General features: G+C 36.4%; 1 protein-coding gene across 1 annotated transcript in view; it reads right to left on the bottom strand.

Moving 5' to 3' along the window:
• COL24A1 (collagen, type XXIV, alpha 1) overlaps positions 1-27674 on the bottom strand; it is a 395043-nt gene that overhangs the window by 180830 nt on the left and 186539 nt on the right. The gene's annotated exons all lie outside the window — the stretch shown is intronic.

Here is a 27674-nt window from a genome sequence, read left to right as displayed (position 1 = left end):
CCATTTGACCCAGCAATCCCATTACTGGGTACATACCCAAAGGATTATAAGTCATGCTACTATAAAGACACATATGCACAAATGTTTATTGCAGCACTATTCACAATAGCCAAAACTTGGAACCAACCCAAATGTCCATCAATGATAGATTGGATTAAGAAAATGTGGCACTTATACACCATGGAATACTATGTAGCCATAAAAAAGGATGAGTTCACGTCCTTTGCAGGGACAGGGATGAAGCTGGAAACCATCATTCTGAGCCAACTATTACAAGGACAGAAAACCAAACACTGCATGTTCTCACTCATAGGTGGGAACTGAACAATAACACTTGGACACAGGGCGAGGAACATCACACACAGGGGCCTGTCATGGGGTGAGGGGCAGGGGGAGGGATAGCATTAGGAGAAATACCTAATGTAAATGATGAGTTAATGTGGGCAGCAAACCAACATGGCACATGTATACCTATGTAATAAACCTGCATGTTGTGCACATGTACCCTAGAACTTAAAGTGTAGTAATAATAATAATAAAAAGAAAGAGTCAAATAGGAGGACAACCAAGAATGCACAAAGAAAGATACGCAAAATAAAAGTTTCAAGAAGAGAGAAATCTGTGTGATGTGGGAAGGTTTAAAGAAGGATGAACATTAAGACAAAGTCATAGAATTTGGCAATCACCAGGTTGATGGTAACCTGTACAAACAATTTCAGTAGCTTTTGTGTGTTTGGATATATTTGCCAAAGGGCTAAGAATATGTAGGTGAAGAGAAAATGTAAAAAGCTTGTAGAGTTTAGAAAATTATTTTAAGAAGTTGGCAGTACAAATGAGGAGGCATGAAAACTGCTAAAGGACATGGTTGCAAAATTATTCTATTCAGAATCCAATTTTTGCTGTCAGCCAAATAAAGTTCATTGGCAATAGAAAATGTACCCTTCTGAACAGAAATAAATTGCATTAAAAACCTACATTTTTGCTCTGTTTCACAGAATACATTTTTTTAAATACGTTATTATTATGACCTAATCTATTATGATTGGTTGGGAACCAACACATTGTGACAGAGAGAAGATGCCGGCAGAATTAATCTTCTCCCAAAGACTATTTCCTAGCTAGCTCCCTACTTCTGAATAGCATCCCTACACTTGGAATGCTCCATGCAGGGAAGGCATGTATTGTGCAAAGCTGCCATATAACTTCTTCCTTCTTAACAGAAGTACTTTCTGAAAGGCAGACTAAGGTGCTGTGACTTGTTCTCATTTTTTTCCATGAAAACTCAAGTATCATATATGCTAGTGAGAATCAGACAAATGCAAGTGAGAATCAAGGGCAAAATTATATTTTCAATTGTAAAGTGGTCAAAGGCAAATTATGTGCATGTGGAAATAGTTATAATTTATTTCTATTTACTGCTATAGTTCCTTAAAATAGAGACATGGGTGACTTCCGGTTTGCTCCTTTCTATTTATTCTTCATTTTAAAACAAATGTTGAAATCTTACATATTACTATTTTAGTTGTCTACTGCTGCAAGGCAAATTACCCCCAAAAGTTAGTGGTTAAAATAATAAACATGTATTATCTCACAGTTTCTGTGAGTCAAAAATTCAAAGGTGGCTTAAATGGGTAGTTCTGGCTGAGGATCTTTCATTAGGTTGCAATCAAGATTTGGCATTGGCTGCAGTCATCTGAAGGCTTGACTGACCAGAAAATCCACTTCCAAGAAAGCTTATTTCCTCAGTCCGTAGACCTGAGGACATAGCAGTTGGCTTTCCCCAGATTAAGTGATGCAAGAAAGAGAGTGAGTAAGGAAGAAGCTGCAGTGCCTTTATGATCTAGCACACACTGACTTCTGCCATATCCTACTCATTAGAAATGCATAACTGAGCCCACCCTGCATTTGAAAAGAGCTAGCATATTTCATATGGAGGAAAAGAAAAGAATTTGTAGATATATTTTTAAACAATTACAATGATTTAAATTCTATTCTTGGCCTGATTTTGTATTAAGACTTTGACTCCTCCCAATAGTTTTCTTTAGTTTCTTGTATGTATTTTTAAGTTATATACTTCTTCGGGAACACTCTAAATGAGTGTTGTTGGAATAATGTACATTTTCCTACAGATGAAATGTACAACATTTCATTCTTATTTCATTAGTTATTGAGAATCTATCATGAATAAGGTACTATAATAGTCAATTTAGACATCACTAATAACTAAAATAAAATTAGATGGCCAAAAATGCCAGAAGATGAACTACTATAGAATAGCAGATAAAACAGGAGCGAGCAATCTATGACCCTGAGGGCTGGCTGCCTGTTTTGTAAATAGTTTCATTGGAACACAGCCTTGCCTATTTATTTACTTATTATCTATGCCTATGTCCACATTATGCAGGCAGAACTGAGTTATTTCAACGGAGAACATATGGTCCACAAAGCCCAAGTCATTTCTGCTGGATATTTAAAGAAAACACTAAACAGTCATTGAGCCATAGCCAGGATTATTGTCAATATATACCAAGAATTTACATTAAAAATCTTTCAAAACACTGATCCCACATCTAACACACAATTAAAGAAAATACCAAGTATTTATCTGCTGTGTTTCAAGATCCAGACAACCATATAATAATTGAAAACATTTCACTTTTGGCAAAACAATATATTTTGAAAAATGGTATATAAAAACTTTAAAACTCTCTCCTACTATTTTTTAAAGTAACTATATCCTATTTATTAACTAAACAGTGATTTAAATTAAAATATTTCCTGTTTGAAACCAAAAAATTTTAAAACATTTTTATAAAAGTTCTTAGACTTAGATGAGTCACCAAAGAGAGTATGTAGGCCAAAAACAGGAAAAGGCTAAGAACAATAACATTTAGCGAGCTGGTTCGGAGAAAGAAAACATAAAGTTGACTATGCATAGGAACAAAGTGAACTGTCAATAGGAGAAAACTGTCTATTTTTTTTCCATAATGTTTCTTCAGACCTTTTCATTGGAGGGTAATTTTACGACTTGACAAGTATGAATGAACCCTTTCTGTTTATTTGTAAATACATCACTGTTTCCAAATAGCTAACCTTGGGATCACTTCACTCCTATTTTCAAATGAAATCTGTAAGCTAAGAATTTATTTATTTGACAGCATGACTTGTAGCAAGTTACTTTAGCTCACTGTGCTTCATCCTGTACCATTTAGGAAGATGTGACTTTAAGTTCATTGGTCTATATACTCTGTAAAGCAGGGATGATGTCTTGTCTGATACTGTATGCCTTATGCCTACTGCCTGGGATACAGAAGATAATATATGTTGAATGAATGAGTAAACAACTTAGAGCAGTAGTGGTGGAAAAAGAATGTGAGCCACCCACATTCCTGTTTTATGAAATATCTTTTTAACCCTGCAATAAGCTCCTTCAAGATTTAGGCCTTAGCAGAGAGGCCTATATCCAAAGCCTGATTAAGGTGGGGTATAAAGGTCTGGCCATTTGGGCCCCATGTCTGACTACTCTGATGGTCCAAACAGTTGGTTGGACTCTTCTCTCCTTCTGGGGGATTGCATAGAAGACTGAGTAAAGGCCAGGATTTAATAGTCAAAGTGACCAAATTCCAGAGAAGGTTCAACTCCTAACCAAGACAAGTCTGCTATGCCAAAGTCAGGGTCTTGGTTGGAGAAAAAGTGGGACTCTGATACTTGTGAAAACAGCATCTGGGCAGAGGTCCCTGAAGATTTTGAATTGCTAGTCTCTGAACTCTACCAGCTTACAGAAGTGGCCTACTTCTTATTGTAATCTAGCATTCTCCCCTAACAAAACCTCTCCCCTGTAAGAAAACATAACCCAGTTAGGATTCCCACCACCTCCTCTTCTAGCCATTATGCCAATAACTAGGGTTAAATCACAGCATAACTTGCTGCACCTGATATAGGCAGACGGGACTATAACTCAAGGGGATAAAAGATCTCGTCAGTATATACTGGTAGGAGAACGGGGCATATATGTGGATCTGATTGCACAGGTATTTGATCAAGAGAACCATAATATAACATAAATATCATAAAATTAGATATGGAAAAGTTTATTAATTTGGGAGTACTTTCCAAGATATAGGAATTAACACTCTGGCAAGGACCCAGGAGATTGCACAAGCTCCTACAGTGGAGTCCAAGCTGTGAGGCAAGCAGTCCTGTACTTTGGGCCACATGACCTGGCAGTAGTAGACCCTACAGTAGTAGAGGCATCAATGGTGGAAAAATAAGTTATGCAAAGCCTTTGATAAGCCTTGATGGGAAGATCACAGTGCAGGCTCCTGAGATTTTGTATCAAGTCTGTGCCACCTGCAGCAGAGATTTAAACACATTTTGAAAAATGAATTCCAGCGTGCTGAGTTCCATCAGATTCATCAAGTCATAAGGCCAACCAGTTCCAGCGCAATCTGGGATGGAAAATGAGCAAGACAGAGGCAAAAGCAGACTGCATAAACAAGTAGTCCATATTCCCAGCCAGTACTTCTTCTTTAGCTGACACCTTTGCTCTCTGGGGGATCCCTTATGACCAGTTGTCATAGAAGGATAAAGCCCAAACTTGGTTTATGGACAGGAGGTTTAGTAAGTAGATGCAAACTGAAGAGGGATGGCAGGTGTGCTACTGCTTCACCCAGAAGTGCCCTAAAAGGCAGCAAAAGGCAACATCTTCCTAATGAGCAAGTCTCAGGCAGTGTACCAAATCATTCACTTTGTAAGCAAGAGAGGGTGCTTGAGGTTAGAACGCATACAGACTAATGGAAATTTTTGAGTGACCTAGCTGGTTGATTAGGCACCTAAAAGGAAGAATATTGTAAGACTGGGGCCAAGAAGATGTGAGAAACAGGAATATGGGAGGGCATACTGGAGTGGGTATGAAGTGTGAAGATCTTTATATCACATGTCAATATTGACCAGAGAGGGTCAAACATGAAAGAGTATCTGGGAGTAGACATAATGACTCAGAAAGCTGAAATCAGCAAGCCTTGATCATCAGTTACCTCAGTGCTGGATGATGGATATATGAATGGAATGGGCATGGTAGAAGAGATGGAAGGTATGCATGGGTCTGACATCATAGGTTCCCATTTAACAAGGCTAATATAAATACTGCTTCCACTGAATATCCAAACTGCCAACAACAGAGAACAACATTAAGCCCACAACATGGTGCCATTCTTTGAGAAGCCCAACCAGCTAGTTGGAGACAAGTTCATTCTGGAAAGGCCAAAGATTTATTCTAGCAGAAATGATACATGCTTTGTAAATGGGCTGCTTTCCCCACACTGAGGCCTCAATTAGTACCAGTATTTAGTGGCTTAGAAAGTGTCTAATTTACCATAGGGGATCCCCAAAATATCATGTCAGAGCAGGGGACTCATTTTATGCAAACACAGTGCAGAAGTGGGCCTATGACCATGAGATCTAATTGTCATATTACATCACACCAAGAATTTTCCAATTTGAGAGAGCATTGGAATGGCCTGCTAAAGGTACAAGCTAACGTGCCAGCTAGGAGGTGATACTTTACGAGGATGAGGCACTATCCTATAGGATGAAGTATATACACTGACTCAAAGACATTTATATGGTACTGGGTTTCTAATAGGAAATACTGATGGGTCTGAAACCAAAGTGTGGGAGCAGAATTAATTCCACTTACTATCACTCTCAATGTCCAAGTGTAGGACTCTGTGCTTTCCATTCCCACAAAATGCGAGCTCTGCAAACATGGAGGTTCTCATCCTCAAAGGCAACACGTTTTCACCAAGTGACACAGTGAGAGTCTCACTGGACTATAAGCTACAGCAATCTCTTCAACACTTAAATTTCCCTGTGTCCACACACCAGCAGGCAAAAATAAGTCACCATCTTGGCACAGTTAATTCACCCTGATCATCAGAAGAGGGAGAAGATCAATATCACTGAAGTCTTAAAATCAGCTGCAGTGCTAGGGGCTGTAATTTGTACCACTGATTCCTCTTCTAAGTTTCCCTCAGGAAGAGAATTCACTAGAATCCTAGAACAGCATCTCCCTGAAAGGATATGAAGAAGTAGATCCAAGCAGAACAAGGAGTAGACTGTGGTGAACATCAAGATATGCCTCCAAGGTACTCCTTCAAGAAAGAACTTGTGTGGCCTAAGCTGTCAGTAGCTTCATGGTTTGCCTTAGTTCCAGAGAGCCTTCTTGACGAAAGGTACATATGGCCTTCCCAGGGTGGCCCATATGCAGTGACTGCTTGGAGTAGACTATAAAAGCCCAGTTACTTAAGCCTAGCATGGGACTACTCAGATAGGTCATAAAGGATTCAGAGGTTCTTATGGGGTGGTTGAAACTTAGTAGGGTCTGTGTCACAGATTGACTTCTTCCTCTACCCAATCCTGCTTCTTCCCTGCCTCTTTCCACAACTGTTGCTTCCTAATAAATACCCTGTAGCGAAATGCCATTTCAGCAGTTTGCCTCTAGAAAATCCAATGTGTGCTCACAGTTTTTCTCTAACTGTGGACCTCAACCCATTGAGGGCCATAGAAATACTGAAAAGTGTCAGCGAGGTTATATACAGCCACTCAGAGTAGACTAGATACATAAAAGCATACTGACTGTAAATGATCCTCATTCTTGAGAACATTGGAAACAACTAAGATAGAATCTCTTCGTAACTAAAATCTGTGGTTATGGAAAAAAATGGAATTTATACCTTTATTCAATGTTCACTTATGCTTGATGGACACAACAACTATCACACCTAGCAGTGTGGCTCCTAATGTTCACTGTAGCTTCAATGTCTGTGTAAGAACTGTTGCTATCCTTAGGAAACATAGAAGGTTTTATCCTGCCTTCCTATAAGGAAGAAAGTTGCCCATTACATACATATGGTTTCTGGGGACTGGGTCCCAAGTCCAAAGTGTAAGAAAATAGCATTTGGTATGCATCCCAAATCAAACCTAACGGAAATTCTCTGAGACAGCATCTGGAGTGAGATACTCATCCCTCCTTCTCCTTCATACTAAGTAATAAATCTTTTCCTGATGATTGGCTGGAGAAGAACACTTTTAGAGCTCACCAAGGACTGAAGACACTTTGACAGCAAAAACTATAGCTTATTATAAGTTTTTTTTTGGAATATTTACCAAAAACTTTATTTAAGTCTATTTCTGTTTCATTATGTGCAGTATGCTTATATTATGTACTTGGAGAATTTTACTATACCATATCTAGTGCCCAAGGAGTTCAAATAAACCAGATGAGGAAATGATGTAGCACAGAGATTACCAAATCATATCTGTTACTGAACATAGGATATATACTGCCCTCTTAATTTCTTTTCTGGCATGAAATATTAGTATAAGTAAATACAAATAATGACTACTCACCTGTGCTATCTACTTACTGAGTCAGTCTTTGAAACTGAGAGTGTGCCTAAAATGTCTTATTAAGGTTTCTAAAAGTTGAAGATAAACTATCTACAAACACTGAGGATGAATTGAAGAAAAAGCAATTTTATATAAATCCTGCATTCATTAACACTTTAAAAAAGTGCCATAAGATATATTCAGTCATTTATTTAGTCAAGAAACATATCTGAGAGCATAATACATACCAGGCATGCTAAATAATGTATAATGTTTTATATTATCAATTAAATTTAGAATATAAGACAAGCACTTCATGATTTTGGAGACTCCTGATTAGACAATAGTCTACTTCGGAGTCACAGTTCCTCCACTTCAGACATTTGGATACATAAAGTTTTATAAAACTGAATGGTCTATGGTATCCAAATAGGGATTTCAGCTTCTAACATTTCACTAACAACTATTTGACTCTTGGATCAAAAATGTAGTAATAAAATAAAAGTTCAGAACAAAGGTTTGCCCGAGGAAGGTCTGGCAATGATCAAGAGAATACGCCTGGAATGTCTACTCAACAGATGCTTTTACTCTCACACTTACGTTATGGTAAGCTCAAGAATAGAAAGGCAACTTGTGCTATACTCCCTGCACTAAATTTGCCTGGCAACGTTGTTCACATAGCCTGCCCTTCTGAATTAGTCTCTTGGTAATAAATCAAAGGTGATAATGTGAATATCATCCACCTAACTTGGTTGAACTTAGGGTGTTATTAGTTTCAAAAAAAGTAACTTGGATGAAAAATAAGAGGATTTCTCTTGCTATGACACTTGTATTGCAAAACATTTGAATTGCAAGTTCTTTCTAAGACTCTAATAACCAGCAGGAATATTCAGAGAATATATGCTTATATGAAGAACATTATTTTCACGTGCAAATTGTTAAATTAGTCCTCTATTTCTTCCATGCAGACCTCACAGGTGTTGTGATTTCTGAGGATTATATTTGAAAACAAAGTCAAAGTAAGAAAATCTACCATCTGATGCCTCCCCACACTGTCAACATTCCCTTCAGCTCAAATCACTCTAACTACAAATGAGGAAAATAACAGCATGGTATGGACGATGAATTCCAACTTAGATCTTCAATTCCGAAGCAAGTCTTTGAACCAATTTGGATTTCACCTTCCTAATCCAAAAAACAAGAAGGATGGGCTAGATAATTCTATTCATACTTTTTAGCTCTAAAATTCTATTATTTTAACAATAAGAGAAATGAAAAGCATTCAGCTATTTAGAGGGTATTTAAAATATTTTGAACAGGTAAGAATGAGATATGTATGTTTTTTAAAAAATTGGAATACTTTTATTATTTCATAGTAAAGAAGGTGTTTCTAGCATTCTGAATCCTAAGTATCACTTAGAAACTATTTCCTGACATATCTACAGGAAGCAGACTTTGTGACCACTCAGAGCTTACTTTCTTTCATTAATCCAAAAAACTTGTCTAATCTTCTAAACTTGTTTGATTCTCTAAACTCATGTGGGCTCTTTGAGTGTAGGGGCTGTGCTCCATTAATTGTGATGTTCATCTCAGCACCCATCTCATTGTCTAGCAGCACACTGGGCACATAATAGGTGCTCAGTAAAGATATATAGAGTGATTGCACAGCATAAATTAGATGCTGGTTTCTAAATTAATATACTGAAATTACAGAAGTTCCCACAGTGTACTTAAACATAGGAATGTCTTTACTTGTTTAAGTTATGGAAAAATAAAGAAGGAAAAGTAGAGATCATACAGGGAAAAAGATGTTTTCAAGAGTCTGCCTTTCTTCTTTTGAAGTTCTCTACCAGCTAATTAGACCATGGATTTTTGAAATACCATTTGATAGACACATATGACATTTTTAGAACTCAAGTATAGGATAGCACCTTTGAGACATGCTGCAGAAAAACCTAGAAAGTTTTCATGAATGGTGAAGACATCATTTGTCAGAATGAAATGATAGAGGGCCACATTTATCATTTCTTTCTTGTACTGTGATTTGCTCTTGTATCACTGATTCCTGCTGGTTTTGAGTATCTATCCTGTACGGTTTTGGCTTAAGGGATTGTTCTTTCCTTGGCTTTATTCTGTGCCTTCCAAGTTAGTACTATTGATTATTTGGAGTTCTTGAATTTTGGCTTTGCTACTTTGTAGAATATGCCAATCATAATCCCAAAAGACACAGTCCTGAATGTCATAATCTGGAATGTTGAAATCCAAAAGATCAAAATCATAAAAGTTCAAAATTCCTAAAGTCTAAAATTCCAAAAATCATAACCCTCAAAGATTAAAATCCCTAATGTTGAAATGTTGGAAGTTGAAACCCGAAGAAGGGATTAGTGTGTCTTAAGTTGTATGCAGGATAATTGCATCATGTCAGTTACATCACATTAGGTGGAACTACTACTTTGTTACTGTCTTTATTTGGAAATTATATACGGTGTGAGGAGATGCTTACGGGTGCCAGATTGATGAGGGGTAGACTTGACTTAATTTTAGGTACCAATTTGACTGGACTAAGGAATACCTAGGAACCTGGTAAAGCATTATTTTGGATCTGTCTATCAGGGTGTTTCCAGAGGAGATTAGTGTGTAACCCTGAGTGGACTACTAGGTGGGGAAGATCTGCCCTCAATGTTAGCAGGGACTATCCAATCTCTGAGGGCCTGGACAGAACCAATACAGTAGAAAAATTGGTTGCTCTCTGAGAGCTGGGACAGATTTTTCTTCTGCTGCCTTGCACATCAGAACTCCAGGGCATGCCAGCTTTTGGACTCCAGGACTTACACCAGTACCCACTATGTCCTGTGCCTTTCAGCCTTGGACTGAGTTACATCAGTGGCTTCCATGGTTCTGAGGTCTTTGTACTTGGACTGAGCCAAGCTACTGGCATCCCAGGGTCTCCAGTTTGTAGATGGCCTATTGTGATACTTCTCAGCCACCATAATCATGTGAGCCAATTCTCTTAATAAATCCCCTCTCATATATCTATATATAACCTTATGGTTCTGTCCCTCTGAAGAATCCTGATTAACACAAATTTGGTATGGGAAAGCTGAGTATCATTCTTTCATACTGTATTCCTTACACACAACGAAAGAGGTCTGTGAAATTGTTATCTCACCAAAAGGCTGTGATAAGTTAAGTGAACACGGTTACTTAATGGTGAAAGAGAAAAGTTTAAAAGTTAATTACTACTGTGAATTACTAAAAGTTAATTGCTACAGTGAAAGCAGAAAATCACTTAATTGCAACCGTTGAGCAACAATTAGGCATTCAAATAGACAACATATGTTTACAAAATGTGTAGAAAACAACCACTCTTTAAATACGAGTGTAGCACGTGTTTCAAAGATTACAGAGGAGAAAAGGCAGGTTAAAAGTCCAAGAAATCTCTCCTTCCAAATTATGCAATAATGTGTGACTTCTACCCCTTCACACATAGCACCAATTGCTGTGCTATGTATTCCAGCTTCATATCATTCCAAACTGGAAGTATAAATTATGAAAACACTTTTAGAAAGTTCTAATTCATGTTAAGCAGTTTTTGCAAATTTGACTCTATGAAAGTTCATTGTCACAATGTTGACAGTGTGTGTAGGCACTGTGTGTAGATGTAAAAACACTGAACTTTCCCAGTAAATGAAGAGATGTCCTTTTTGCACATTTGCATTTGTGAAAGATAAAATTTCTACAGATCTCAGCTCTTTGAAACAGATTATACGGCTATGTGCATATGTCGTGGTGACTCACTGCAGCTTTTGTATTGATCTTGTCAAAAGACTTAGGTTCTCTGTCACAGTGTTTCAGATGGGTGCAGTTATAAATCTGGGTATAGACAATTACCAACCATAAGTGATACAGTTTTTATACATTTCACTTTTTGACCTATTAATTTATGAATATTGTTCACCTGCTTATAACTGATATACCCGTGCAACTGTGATTAGAATATCTGAGTGTTTATGCTTGCAAAAATATGTATGTTATCACTGCCTATTTTATTAAAGTAGCCTAGGAAGTGTTCTGTCATGTTTTTTATGTTTCTCAAATACAGCTTCTTTTAACAATGTAAATAAATCTTTTAAAAAAATTTTTAATTATTCTTTCCAGAATTATATTTTCAGATTTGATCTTATGAGATTATAGCCCAAATCCCTCATTAGTACTTCACAGGTAGGACAGACACTTCCTCTGTGTAAAGAAGAGATTCTTTTTTTTTTTTTGAGATGGAGTTTCACTCTGTTGCCCAGGCTGGAGGGCAGTGGTGCAAACTCGGCTCACTGAAAGCTCCCCATCCCAGGTTCAAGCAATTCTCCTGCCTCAGCCTTCTGAGTAGCTGGGACTACAGGCATATGCCACCACGCCTGGCTAATTTTTTGTATTTTTAGTAGAGATGAGGTTTCACCATGTTAGCCAGGATGGTCTCCATCTCCTGACCTCGTGACCCATCTGCCTCGGCCTCCCAAAGTGCTGGGATTGCAGGCATGAGCCACTGCGCCCGGCGGAGAAGAGATTCTCAAATACAATAATACATAACAACATTGTACTGAAAATCCTGAAGCTTAAGGATGCCGTGACTGACTGAAAAATTGAAACAAATTTATAAAACAATTCTATGTGACTTCTTAAGTTAAACCTTGAGTGTGGTTTCGTATGACCTTTCTCTTGTACTGGAGTCCTGTAATATACAGAGCGGAAAGCAAGGCTGTAGTCTCATCTTTGAGAATACTGATGACTGAGACCTTAAGACCATCACCAACTGACCTGCTAACTACTGCCACAGATGCCAGATAGGTTGGTCTAATTATGGGGCGACCAGATGCATACTAAGCTAGATCTTGGAGTGGGGCGAGTGGAGGGTGCTTCCAGTTGCAGATGGTTCTGGATTTTAAGAGTGAGATGAAAGGACCCACCTTCAGACTTCCTATAGGCAACTTGAGTGACCATCTACATCTTTCAGTCTTTGAAATGTTCTTGAGAGAAATATTAATCTAGTTCTTTATGACTTATTTGTTTGGTAAATTACTGGTTACTTGGAAGATACAACATAATTCCTCAAATAATGTCTCCTATGAACATTTCATCTGCACATCTGGGCAAAAAGAGTTAAGAGAGCAGGCTTGAGTTTGCCATCTTTAAAATGGCCTGCTTACAAGACTGGCTCTTGGCTGGTGTCTGGGGAATCTGGATTTGCGGACAGTTCCCAGCATTTCCAAAACTGGCAAGAGTAGTTCACTGTGCCTCTACTGTTTGTGCAAACAATATATTTATGCTAAACACTTGTTTTCCCTCTGAGAGTTTGGGGTTTTGCTACATGATAGCCAGAGGGTAGCTATGTGATCAACCCCCAATAAAAATCATGGACATTGAGTCCATAATGAGCTTTCCTGGTAGACAATACTTAACGTGTTATAACTCAGTTCTGATTTGAGTGTATTAAGTGCATACTGTGTGACTCCACCAGGAGAGGACTCTGGCACACTGCCCCGGGTTTCCTCTGGACTTCACACCATTCCCTTTGCTGATGCTCTGTATCCTTTCACTGTAATGAATCTTACTCATGGGTAAGATTCATTCATATGCTGAGTCCTGTGAGTCCTACCAGTCAATCACTGAACCTGGGAGTGACTTGGGGACCCTCAACACAGTGTCCTAAGGTATCTCCATGAGAAACTTGGGGAAAAGGAGAAATACAACTGCCTTGTTATCCTTCTCCTTATGCAGTAGCAGCAGCAGTACAATAAATACAACCATCACCATTTATTAAGTACTTTCTATGTGTCAGCTTCATCCAAGGCAGTTCCTATTTTCTACCCCTGACAATAAACACGGCTAAAAGGCATTTTACCTTAAGTTTTACAAATGAGGAAGTGGAAATCCAGGATCAGAATTCAAATATATCTTACCTCAAAACCCATGCACTTTCTAAAATAACACATTCATTCCTTCTCTTTCTTATTTAACAGCTATTTAATGAAAAGCACCATATTTTTATATGGCAGTTTGTTTAATTTTCAATATTCAAACTGAAACAGAACTACTACTCTGTTGAAATTCTTAACTGCTCTGTGTTATATATATATATATATATATATATACCGACTAGCCAATATGGGAAATTGGTGACTACAAAAAGAAAGAAATCCAGTCGGTGTGTACTTCATGCTTTTTGCACAAGACAAAAGGGACAATCCTGAGTTTGAAAACCTTAGGATTAGATGAGATATTAAATGTAAAATAATTAGCACATGGCATGAACAGATGCTTAATAAGTATCAGTCCCGATTTCCTCATGGGTTACGAATTATTTTGGCAATTAAATCAATGCCTTAACATCCTTGTCCCCATTCCCCTATGGACTGTTTTAGATTTACCTACCAAAACTAGATGAGCACACAGTGGTCTTGACAAATACATGTAGAACTCAACTGACCCTAGCTGCCACCAAATTGCCAAGTATTTCAATCCAAGACTTATTCACTAAATTTGTGACATCTGCCAGGAATGTGTTAGATAATCAGGAAACAAAGGTGAACCCCCCTGTTTACAATCTAGTGTCCGCAGTCCAGTGAAAGAAATGCAGGTTAGTATAGGTGACATGGAGAAGAGAAATTGAAACCAACCAAATTGCCTTATTCGGAATATGTATATTCTTTCGGTTTCATCTATGCTATTCTAACTAGAAATTTAATGAAAATAAGTGACTATTGGACATATTTTCATGTTGGACATCTCCTATCAGTATATCTATTGATACCAGTGAGAAAAAAATAACTGATCCTTTAACAATAAAGAGCCTCTGATAATTCTGTTATGGGCAACAAAATATTTGTTTTAAAAAGCTGACTTAAAAAAATCAGTGTAACTGATTGAACTTCAAGTGGCATGTATCACATTAAGAAGACTTAACACTATACTTCCTCCTAAAATATAACATTCTAATCCAGGGTAATAACTATTTGTAATTTTTTTCTCATATTATTAAAATGGGAATAATTTCAAGGATATTTCATTTCTATCAACAGTACATGGAAGCCCCTCAACCGCCGACACTTTCTCCATCACAGAAGTTTTATGGAATTTGGCAGTCATGCATGTATGCTATAAGAATTTATTTCATTATGTTTTTCCCTCAGGTCATTGTGTTTCTTTGAAATTGGTATTTTTAAAACAGTTTATTCCTTTTTTCCCTGCATCCATCACTTTCTGTACTGCTAAGATATCAATTACTCCATGAAGTCTCATGCATATCTGCAGATGAAAATACTCAATTTATTCTTACTTTGTAAGGGATAAATCAAGTCTTAACTTTTTTCAAGAACCTTTTTGACTATTTTAAACCACTATAAGCTCTCACTACCTTTATCCTCTTTAGTAACTAATTATTTACCATGAACTTTTTGGTAACTAAAGAAACCATTAACTCTTATCCTGTTTCTTCTATTACAAACATTGACTTTTTGAGATTTGATGATCCTTAAGGAGAGCAATGTCATCATGTGTTTCTGTATACCAACACAACTTAGCAACACCAAGGAGTCAAAAAACTATATTTTTGAATGACTCCTCTCTGACTCATTCTATGAGGCCAGTATCATCCTGATACCAAAAACTGGCAGAGATACAACAAAAAAAGAAATCTTCAAGCCAATATCCTTGATGAACATCGATGCAAAAATCCTCAACAAAATACTGGTAAACTGAATCTAGCAGCTCATCAAAAAGAGATGTACAACATTAAAAATACAAGTAATTGCCAATTACTTAATCTTTATGAGGTTTTCTGAAACTTTCTCTTAACATTCTTTCCTGACACATTTTCATCTTTTCAGTCTCGGTTACTAATACATATTGGTATCTTCTACTATGCTGTGAAAGCAATCTGGTCTCAGAGTCCTTACTCTTACCCACTTTGTTATATTATTCTAAGATATTTTGTTTCCAAAATCATAGTTAGATATGATTGTCACTTTTTCGTTCAACAAATATTTATTGAACAACTGATAAGTGAAAGAGTTTTGTGCTAGTCAGTATGAGGAATATAAATAGGAATGGAAGCATGGATTCTTCCCTAAAACATTTATAATCAAAGAGCCTAGGGATATAAATAACTAAAACACAAGGAAGAAAGTGTTAAAAAATACAAAAGACTACATTTTATCAAATTTAACAAGAGATAGTTTGCTTTCAGCTCAGAGATTTAGGGAAGATACTCCACAGGTAGTGTTTGAGCTGGGCCTTTAAGGAATAGACAAAATTTGTAAATATATACAGAGATGGAAGTCTAGGGCACTTCAAAAGGGAGCTGAAATAGAGTCGATCCAAATAATTAATTTTTGAATAAACGTTTATTGAATATATATTATGTGCCAGGCACTGTATATAAGATACAGTCCTTGAGTTTATGGAGCTTTTACTCTATTTTCTAAATATCTTTTACAACTTTCCCCTTCATTGCTGCCCAAGTTGAAGCATTTTGCTGTCATCTCTCCTTAGTATTACTGCAATCACTTGTTATTGGTCTCCCTTTATCTCCAATTCATCTTTTATCTTGCAGCAGCAAGATATTTCTAATGGGCTAATATGACTCTTTCAAAATATTCCCATAAATTCAATTATCTCGTTACTGCTACAGCACACAGTGTTAAGGACCGTGGATGGCATATATACAGTGTTCTTCATTATTTCATCATTGTCTACTCCTCGTTCAGACCCTTTCTTTTCTCCCTCCTCCCTTTTACTGTGTGATCCAGTGGTATAAAACTAATTATTATTCAGTATGTATTGGTTCTCTCATGATTCTCAGCCTTTGTACATGTCCTGTTACCTAGAGAGACGCCTAAGGCCTTCTTACATTTTTAGGAAAACTCCTCCACATTATTCAAGGTCCTACTGACTCCTTTTCAAAGCCTTCCCCTGATTATCCCACAAAAAAATGCTGTGCTCTTTTATTATAGCCATAAAATATTGTATCATAATGGATTTTTACTTGTCTCTCAATTAACACATAAAAAGCAAGAATTTTTTAAACTATTTATCTGTAACACCTAACAGTATGTCTGACAAACAATTGGTATCCAAAATATATTTGTGGAATAGTGACAATCTCAAAAAGCCAGTAGATTAAGGTTGTAAAGAATGGATGCAAAACATATTACATATGTAGAATTTATAAGAGTTAGTAACTCACTGAAAGCAAGTACAAAGGAAAAGAGGGAATACAAAAAAAAAAATGCTGAATTTTAATCACCTTGTAACTGGAGAGTGTGGTACCAATTCAGAAAATAGTAAGAGGAGGAGGTGAATTGAATTTTAGAAGAAAGGTGATGAGTGAAGGTTTGAACCTAGTAAGCATTAGGCCTGAAAACCTGAAAACAGCCTCAAACAAAGGCATACATAAGTTTTAACTTTACTAAAAAGTACAGATCAGGGGATGCTTTCAGATTTAACTTCATCTGTCATTGATTTCATAAACAGGAGTCACCCTTCATGATTCAGTTTTTGCTTCACGAATCATGGCGCTTAAAGGACTTAAGGTCCAGAAGAGAAAAGACATATGCAAATAAAAAATGGCAAGAAGTGGTCATAGAAACATGTATAAAACACAGACGATACTTGATGTGAAATATAGAAGTGATACTGGCATCGACTTGTAGAAAAAAGAGTATTTGTGAACTCAACAAGTTGGGTGGGACATTACAGGCAACTAGTAGAAGCCAGGTGAGCTGTGACTCATTGTGCCTTACCTCCCTCCAGCTATCATGAACTGCTTACAGTACAGTTCTGCAAACACTCCAGGTCATTTCATGCCTCCATGTTTTATTCTCATGCTGCTGTTCCCATTGAAATGTCCTTCCTTATTTTGACTGCTTCACAAGAATCTGTTGCATTTTCAGACTTAGATTAAGCACACTAATGTCCTCTGAGTATACAGACAGTAGCAAATAAATTTTAAAAATTACTTTCATTTCTTAATTTATCACAGTTCAACATACACGTAGTGTCAATGTACAACTATAAGACATGTGGTCACTGCTGTAGAAGAGTTTTCTGTATGGATAGTTCAAGTAAAAAGTTACTGTGATATTAAACAATGAATGCTAAGAACCATAATAGTGTAGATAAAAGTGCTGAAAAGACTAAAGAAGGAAGAAACACAATCTAACTGGGCATGGAGATTAGAAAAGACTTCATGGTTGAGCAGGTAATTTAAGATGGATCTTGAAAGTTGATGCTTGGTGGACAATGAGGGTGGGAAAGTGAAGGTCTTTAGAGGTGGAAACAGCCTGAAACAAAGGCATAAATAAGTGAGTGATGTTTAATGAATATTGAGTGGCCAGATCATAAGGAGTAAGTTGGAAAGTGTAGGAATAACAACTGTAAAGATAGGTGAGGAATATATTGTGGGTGATCTTAAAAGTCAGAATAAAATTTTTTACAATTTATATTCTTAAAGCCTCTACAGACTCATTTTCCTCCTTATAATCTACTATGTCCCATTCCCCCAGCATTTTTTGGAGGCATTTATATCATCTTGGTCTTTTCTGATTTTAGTGACAGCAAATTGATTTTATCAACACACCAGAAAAACATAGATTCCAAAACTCATTAATCAGAAAAGTGCTGAGAAAAACAACCTTGTATCTCAGCTGTTATTATTTTTCCATTTTCAACTGAAAATGAAAAGGTTATATACTTATAAAAAGTTTTCTATAGGTGGTTACATTTGTGGTTAAAATAAAATCCAGATTTCAATCAATTACTTTTCTTATAGTCAAAAGAAGAGCATTCATATATTTGTGGTCAAAAATGTTATGCTACTCCCCTCAAGGGGCTGCTTAGTACCATTAATGAAGAAAAGAGACATTTCATAAACAGAAGATAGAGTCCAAATTCAGAATATCTCAACCTGATAGGAAATATAAGTTTAATGACATTCTCTGATAACTTTTTCAAAATACTAAAATAAAAAGTCACTAAAACTTCAAACGTGGAAATGCTTTGATCTGTAAAGCAAGACTTCAAAAAGCAGGTAAAGTGTTCAGAAAAATGTTTCTTGTGAACATGTGCACCTAAAGAACAGATTTCACTCCTCTTGAACATATTTTCTGGTAAGATTCTTAAGTGTTTGTTAAGCAAAAAAAGTGACAAATTCCAGAAAAGTACTTTAGATATACATGTGGTTGTACATGTAAATGCAAATTAATTCATTATGTTCACACTACACAAAATAAATAAGTGGTAGCGACACAATTTGTCTGCTAATTTGAATCTGTTTTCTGATTTGAAAGTAAGAGTTGAAGAAATCACTTTTGTGTTTAATATTTCTTAATGATAAAAGACAAATTAGGCAGAATCACATATGCTAGATTCATTTAACAAAATCTTGTACATCTCAAATAAAGTATAACCTTCTAGGACAGGAAAGGGCAAACTACAGCCTGTAGGCTACCTCCTGCGAACCGTCTGTCTTTGTAAATAAAGTTTACTGGGAACAGAGGCAGGCTCATTCATTTATGTATTCACTATGGCTGCTTTCATACTACAACAGCTGAGCAGCTGCGATAGAGACTGTATGGCCTGAAAGTCTAAAATATATACTCCTTGGCCCTTTATAAACAAGTTTCCTGACCACTATTCTATAACGTTTGTAACCTTTAAGTTTTAAAATTTAGTACATTGATTACATAGACCTTAATGCCTTTTTTAAAAAATCACAACCACAATAATTTTTCACTATTTTTACTCTCAGATTATAATTCGGCCATCATCTTCTCTAAGAGTAGTAGTGTCAACAGGTAGCCCAAAGCAATGCCTTTACCTTTGCCCCTTCCATTATTTCCATCAGTCCATCCTATTCTTTAATACCAACAAGCAGTGTATTCTCCATTTTATAGATCCTGACTATAAAGTATTGCTAGAAACCTTTGCTATTTTTACTGATGTGTAAATAAAAATAAGATAATGCACTACTAATAAATGCAAACAGTATAGTTTTCATGCAAACTAGCTTCAGGGGAAGTCCCTTGACAGCCTCTTCCAACCAAAATGCCACCCCTCGGGCCTTCTATATAGAAAGTTAGAACTGCCATTTCCTCAAAAGTTGTAATTAACACTTCATAATATCCCTACCTAAGGGAACAGTAACATATTTTTAGCAAAATAAAGCCAGAGTTTCTCTATCAACACATATGTCCTTACGACAGCTGCCAAAACAACTTTTACTTCTTTATCTTAGAGTATCTTATGAAAGAGGACTAATGTTTTGGCAAAATATGTATATAATTCTTTTCTCATTTTCTAGATCATATATCACTTAAAGATCAAGTTTTACTTTACTGTTTTCTCTAGCACACAGTAAGTGTTCAATAAGTGTCTTCTGAATGCTAGAATAAATAAAAGAGAAAAATACTAGTTTTTAATGGTATCTTCCTTTTGTTTGGCTATAAAAATCACAGTATCCTTCTGAAACACGGAAACATAAGTACATGATGAAGAAAAACATGAGACACACATATTTGTAGACAATGAATTTACTTCAAGTCACAGAATAATAATGTTTAACCCTATTAGGATTCTAACTATTAATGTCCCAGGCACATATACAGAATTATATTGAATGTGATTTTAAAAAAGTAATCCTTAGGAGTAAATCCTTAAAAACCAGAGGTTATTAAAAAATATTATTTCTATCAATTCTAAAACAAGTAAGGTGATCAAGTTTACACTTCCTTAGTCTGAAGGCTAACCGGCTAATTGCCTCTGGGCAGTAAGCATGCTAAATACTCACATCTGAAAAAGACTGATGCTATTGGAAAAACAAAGTTTCATTTTAATATCTCTTTTATTTTTATTATTTTGAAGAAGTAGTTTATTGTTTTTACAATTTGGGCAATCTGAAAAATTTTATTAGACTATGAAGGGTACTCTCTTGTTTATTACTCTTTAATATGGCATGTATGATAACTAGTTTGTTTTCTATACCAGTACATGAATGCTAGGTCTAATTCTTTTTCAGTTTCAAAGATGATAAATATCAAATACATGATCCTAACACATAATAATTTTATATGTCTGTGGTTTTTCAGAATAGCTTCTCAAACCATAATATGGTATGTGTGGCCCCATGACCTCTAACGTCATGCAGTAATAACAGGGTTATACTTATTCATTAGAAAGACAACTGAAAATCTTCAGCTGATTGTTAAGAGGAAGCAGGATGATAGGGAGAAGTTAAAGATATCTCCTTTTCAGTCCCAGCTCTGCTGCGATATGACCTGACTTTGGACAAGTTTCTGGACGTCTCTGAAACAAAAGTTCCTTTTGTATAAAATAGGAATAATAATTATTATTTTCCAGGGTGACTATGAGGATTAAATAATACAATATATGCAAAGTGTCCGGCATATTATCAGTTCTCAATAAATGGTAGCTACTTTTTATCATATTCAGGTAAACATCCTCCTGATGATGAAATGTATCATGGATACACATTTCATATAACTTTCTATTGCCTGAGAAAAATTACTACCCCCTATCATATAGAAGGTATAAAACAGGTTTATTGCTGTTTTATAGATATGAGTAGCCTAAAAACAGGAGGAGTAGGTGACATTCTTTAAGATAAAGGCACTGAAACTACAAAGGCCCTAGTTAGGCATAGTTGTAGCATTATACTGCAGTTCTTCCTGTTTGGCTGAATGGTACCACCAGTATCTGGGTCTTTCCCTCAAGGAAATATGACTTCTTATGATTTAGGTAGGTACCTCTAAAACTAGCAGCCTCCTACTGATACGGAAGCAGGGCGGGTAAGTGCAGGGTAGGGAAGGCCGGGGTAACTAGCCAGGGCTCCACCCTCAGGCCTGTGCCTAGGATGGCCCACCATGCTCCCCATCTTGTGCCCATATAAGCCCGATACCTTAGGTAGACACAGACACAAACAGGTGGACATCAAGAGGAGCAGAATAACACAACAACAGACACCAGCAGGCCATCTACGGGGAGACCACATGGAATTCAGCTGGTGTGGGTGGAGAAGAGTCCAGCCACTGGGCGGCCTGACTCTGAGGGAAGACCACCTTCCCACTCCATCCCCTTTTGGCTCCCCATCTGGCTTGCTGAGAACAACCTCCACCACTCCATAAAATCTTACACCCATCCTCCAAGTCCACATGTGATCCAATTTTTCCAGTACACCAGGGCAAGAATCCGGGATACAGAAACCCCTCTGTCTTTGTGATAAGGCAGAGCATCTAATTGAGCTGATTAACACAAGCCGCCTGCAGATGGCCAAGCTGAAAGAGCACACTGTAACACATGCCCAGTGGGGCTTTGGGAGCTGTAGACACTCAACCCTAGATGCTGCCATGGGATTGGAGCCCCAAAATGCTACACACTACCTGCCCGTCTGCATGCTTCCCCTAGGGGTTTGACAGCGGGACACCAAAGAAATGAGCCACACCCCTATTGCACACCCTGCAAGAGGGATAACAGAACTTTTCCCATTTCATTATTAATGAAAGAAAAAATTGGAAATAAAATAAAATGAACATGTATCAAGCTAATTTCATGATAATTCTACTAGAGGGCAGCAAAACCAATCACTGTATCAAATGAGGTTTTGTGCTGAGCACTTCTATGATATTTTTTTCTGGCTCTTTCAAAGTCTTTCTTATTTCCATCACAAATACCTTAAGTTATATTTCCATAATTCTCAGAGGCAAATAACATTTGACAATATTTTTAAAAGTAAATTGCCAGCTGGGTTTAAGATATTACAGAGCAAAATTTTATTTTACCCTTTTCACATCTCCTAAACATTAATTCCCAAGGATGCACTTTAAATTTAAAAACAGGACAAATTGATGATTACCTGATGCAGAAAAGAGAGACTTGGAACTGGAAATAAAAATTTTGGATTTGAAATCCAGGTCTGTTACTTATTCACTGTATGAAGTTGGATACATTACATAATTTCAAGAAATTTCAGTTTCCTCATTTATAGAATGCAATAAGAAAACTTACTTTATAAGAGTTGTTTAAAGACTAAATGAAATTAACAGGACTTCAATAAATACATTTATTTGTTTTTTCTTCCTCCACTGACTCCACCTCTTTTTGCTTTTGAATGAACTGGTTATAACCCAGCTTGGAATCAGTCATGAGAGGATTTATGATTCTAAAGGTTTTGTAATGAGAAACAGAATATCTGATTTTGAGGATTATCCATGCCTTTCTATTCTTCTTCCTCTCTGCTCATTGGTCATTTATTATACATTAGCACACCAGAGGGGAGGCAAAAAAACAGAGGACACAGTAGCTTTTTCATGAAATCTTACTTTGTTCACCAAAGTCTGTAAGTAAAGGAATAATTGTGGTAAATCAAATAAGTTGGGTTATGTTTTAAGAAATGAAACAATGTGGCCAGACTACTGGGCAATCATCTGAAACTCTTCAAATGGGGCAGAAATGTGGCAACTGAAACTCAGTGTAACCAAGGAAACTGTGAAAAAATAAATTCACATTTTACATTTAAAATATGAGACCAGAAAATGATCCTAGAAATCCCTACCGATTATTTGCCAAAGACATCCCCAGTTTCCTGTTATAGGTAAAAGGCCTGCTTGATTTAAGCATCCTACTCACGAAGAAAGCTGTGAAGTCACTGCCTGTAAAACACTTTACTCTAGTTCTGTTTGTTCCAACATCAGAAAGACATAGTGAAACTAGAAAAAGGCCAGAGAAACTTGGAGCCAACCCAAATGTCCATCAATGATAGACTGGATAAAGAAACTGGCACATATACACCATGGAATACTATGCAGCCATAAAAAAGAATAAGTTCATGTCCTTTGCAGGGATATAGATGAAGCTGGAAACCATCATTCTCAGCAAACTAACAGAGGAACGGAAAACCAAACACCGCATGTTCTCATAAGTGGGAGTTGAACAATGAGAACACATGGACACAGGGAGGGGAACATCACACACCAAGGCCTGTTGGGGGATGGGGCGCAAGGGGAAGGAGAGCATTAGGACAAATACCTAATGCATGCAGGGTTTAAAACCTAGATGACAGGTTGATAGGTGCAGCAAACCACCATGGCACATGTATACCTATGTAACAAAATTGCACATTTTGCACAGGTATCCCAAAATTTAAAGTATAATTTAATAATAAAATAAAATAAAATAATAAAATAAAAGGGACAGAGAAAAGAAGTCAAATTTGCAGGTGAAAGGAAGACTAGAAACATCAAAATTCTTAGAAAAAAGTTATGGATTCTTAGAATTGGAATTATCCGGAGACATTCTGTATACCATTTCCTTGTGCTTTCAGAATATTCCTGATAAATCCTAAATAGTTTAGTTATCAAAGGCCTAATTGTACACTGGAGACTGACTAGAATCCTCCCCTGATTTGCAGCCTACCTCCAATCTGTTACCTCAAATATCTTCAAAATATATCCACTTCTCTTTATCTCCACTGGTCTAAATCATCTTTCTCACTCATACAGACTACTACAGTAGCATTCTCATTGGTTATCCTCTTCTACTTCAGGTCTTCAAAGCCACGTTCTAACTTCCTAATCCATTGCAACAAGAGTGATCTTAAACCTCAAATTAAATAATGACATTGGCTTACTTAGCATACCTTTAGTGATTGTTCATTGACCTTAGGCTCAAGTGCAAAGTAATAAACATGGTCCTAAATGATTGAATCCTGCCTCCTTCACTAGGATCCTCTCACATACCTTCACCCTTTGTTCATCAAAGTTTATCCACACCAACTTTATTTCAGTTCCTCAAAACAGCAGCTACCATCACACATAACAATAACCTCCACCACAACAGCTAACATTTATCAAGTTTTTACTACATGACTGGCATTGTATCATGTTTAATCATCATAAGAAAATCTATAAGGTAGTTATTTTCATCATTTTACTGCTGAGAAAAAAACAAATATTTAGAAACATTTAGTAATTTCTCCACAGCAGGGTAGGTGGCAAAGGTGGAAACAATGTTACATTGCATATTCCAGGGAAGTTTTTTCCCCACCCCTTCCCTGGCTAGCTCATATCATTCTTTATGATTACTACTCATATGTCATCTCCTCAAAACAGCCTTCTCTCATCTACTGATCTAAAACTGGCACCTTTATCATAGTCCCTTGTACTTTTTCTTTACAGAATGTATCACAGTTTACATATTTCTTTATGTGACTATTTAATATCTGTCAAACCTTCACAAGACTGTAAGTTCCATGAAGGTAGGGACTATATGTTTAAAAACGTGCCTGGTGTAATCAATAAATATCTGCCTAATAAATGACTGAATAAAGACATCAAACCTTCCAATAATAAGATGTTGGATCACTCTATGGAAAAGCCTATTTGAGTGTTAAAAATTCTATTAAAATATTCTTGCCTACATTAAACCAAAAGCTGTTCCCTTATAATGTCTATCTACTGATCCTAATATTGGTCTCTTGGCCAATAGTGAAAAAGAACATTTTTTTTTTTTATTTACAGCTCTTCGGATACTTTCAGCCTAGACAGTTTAAGACAGAGAAGACTGGTAATTACGGTTAGATAATTCCAGATTTACTTCTAAACATCTGAATCCTAGAATGTGGAAGATGAGAGGGCATCTTTTGAAATTAGAGACTCATCTGGGGCACATTTATGGAAACTAATTCTTTGTATACTATAAATAATTGCAAGAGGTAGACATGAAATATAGGTGGGAATGCTGTGCTTAGCACACTCTATCACATATTGAATTCTAATTAGTATAAATCTAGAAACAAACAAACCTGGAGGAGGGCCAGTTAAAAGCAATTAATGACTATACAAAAAGATTGAGCAAAGTAAAAATCAGCTACTACAATTACAAGATAGATGTCATGAAGTACAACTGTATCTTCTCCTATCTCTCAAGAATTTTCTTGGCAACAGAACTCTGGATTAGATGAACTATATTCCTAAGATTTGGAAATTATAAAGGCAAAATGAAAGCCAGAATTACTGAGAAACAAAAATATTCTTCAGACATTTTATATATTTGAATTAATTTGATATAGTCAGTAATTTTTTAAAGAAGGCTTCATGTGCCATCCTTAACAAGAAAGACAGAATCTCGAAGTTGGAAGGTCTTTTTGTCTAATAACTTATCACATGCTTAAAGACTCTCTACAACATTTATATGAGATAGCTATCGAACTAATGTTAAAACATCCAAGCACGGCATAATGCAGAGATTTGGATTTTGAGTTAGGAGCTCCGGGTTTAAATCTCAATTCAGTAATTTATTAGCTATGTAACTTTGAACTAGTTACTCAATGTGCTCCAGATTCCTAATTTTTTTTTTTTTTTTGAGACGGAGTCTCACTCTATCGCCCAGGCTGGAGTGCAGTGGCCGGATCTCAGTCACTGCAAGCTCCGCCTCCCGGGTTTACGCCATTCTCCTGCCTCAGCCTCCCGAGTAGCTGGGACTACGGGTGCCCGCCACCTCGCCCGGCTAGTTTTTTGTATTTTTTAGTAGAGATGGGTTTTCACGGTGTTAGCCAGGATGGTCTTGATCTCCTGACCTCGTGATCCGCCCGTCTCGGCCTCCCAAAGTGCTGGGATTACAGGCTTGAGCCACCGCGCCCGACCCAGATTCCTAATTTTAAAAACCAGAATAACAAAATGTATCTTTTAAAGCTCTTTGAGAATTAAATTAAATATCATAATATGAAATGTCACTTAGCATTATACCCAGTACACAGCAAATGTTCCATAAATGTTATTTTCCCTCCAGTGACAAAAATCTACTACCTGCCAAGATAGTCCATGTGCTCTTTGGAAAGTACCGGCAGTGGGTTCTTATACTGTGTGGAATTAGTCCAAAACTATTAAGTAAATGACACTTAGAAGTTTAATATGTAAGATATTATTTTAAGAAAATATGTTCTTCATTAGCATTTTAACTTTGGATACCAACTTTATATATATTTCTTAAGCAATTTGTCACTCAGAAAAGGCAGAATTTGAGTAACCTTAGAGAAATATAAGTTACAATCATATCTCACTAGAAGCCTTTAATAATCTAATTCATATAAATACTTCCTTGAAACTTTCCCAGAAAAAACAAGAACAAAAAGTTCTCCTTCTAGTGACTCAGGGTTAATTAAGTATGGCAATGATCTTTTAAGACTACACAGATACTCTTCCTATTTTTATTAACAATTAATAACAAAAAATGAGTATCAGAAATGTTTTGTTGTTTTGTCACAACACCAAGATTTATAATTGTTTAATTATTTAATCCTATAAAACAATCAATAGAAAAACAAATTTTAAGTCATAAGAAATAATTATCTACTTTGTGACAATTAATTTGGCACATTCTGTAAACAAATTCACTTTCCTGCTGTTAATTTAATGTTCCACTTTATATATGCTACGTAAGTTCATTTGTTAGAGAATATTTTGGCTGGCTTTCTTCACTGTAAAAAATAAAATTACTTCTAACAAATCTGATTCAAATACAACATGAAGCCTGTTCTTCCACAATAATATTAATTTGAACAATTCAATCTTTATTTGAGGACCACAATTATACTTTCCAGCTCAATATCTCTTAGTTTACCTCAACTCTTCAAACCTAAAAAAAAAAAACTATATTCAAGCTATTAAATTATTATATAATTTAATAAGTTTTTTAATAATGAAAAATGGCTGAGCGCTGTGGCTCACACCTGTAATCCCAGCACTTTGGGAAGCTGAAGCAGGTGGACTACTTGAGGTCAGGAGTTCGAGATTAGCCTGGTCAACATGGGGAAATGCCGTCTCTACCAAAAATACAAAAATTAGCCGGGTGTATTGTGGCGCACACCTGTAACTCCAGCTATCCCAGAAGGCTGAGGCAGGAGAATCGCTTGCACCTGGGAGGCCGAGGTTGCAGTGAGCCGAGATTGTGCCACTGCACTCCAGCCTGGGCGACAGAGCAAGACTCCATCTCAAATCATCATCATCATCATCATCATCATCATCATCATCATCATAAAATTAATGAAAAATGTTAAGGTCAAATTTAGATTGAAGCTATCAGAATAAAATTAAAAATAAAATATTAGAAACAATGTTTCTGAGGTCACAAATATAGTTTATATTGGATGAAAACATCATCAATTGTGTTTTCTCTCATTTCTCCCTCGTACATTAGGTTTTATTTGTCAGTAGAAACATCAC

Source organism: Colobus angolensis, unplaced genomic scaffold (assembly GCF_000951035.1).
Source record: "Colobus angolensis palliatus isolate OR3802 unplaced genomic scaffold, Cang.pa_1.0 Scaffold41, whole genome shotgun sequence".
Taxonomy (NCBI): domain Eukaryota; kingdom Metazoa; phylum Chordata; class Mammalia; order Primates; family Cercopithecidae; genus Colobus; species Colobus angolensis.
Note: the sequence above shows the minus strand (reverse complement) of the source record. Positions and strands in the feature narration are given on the sequence as shown.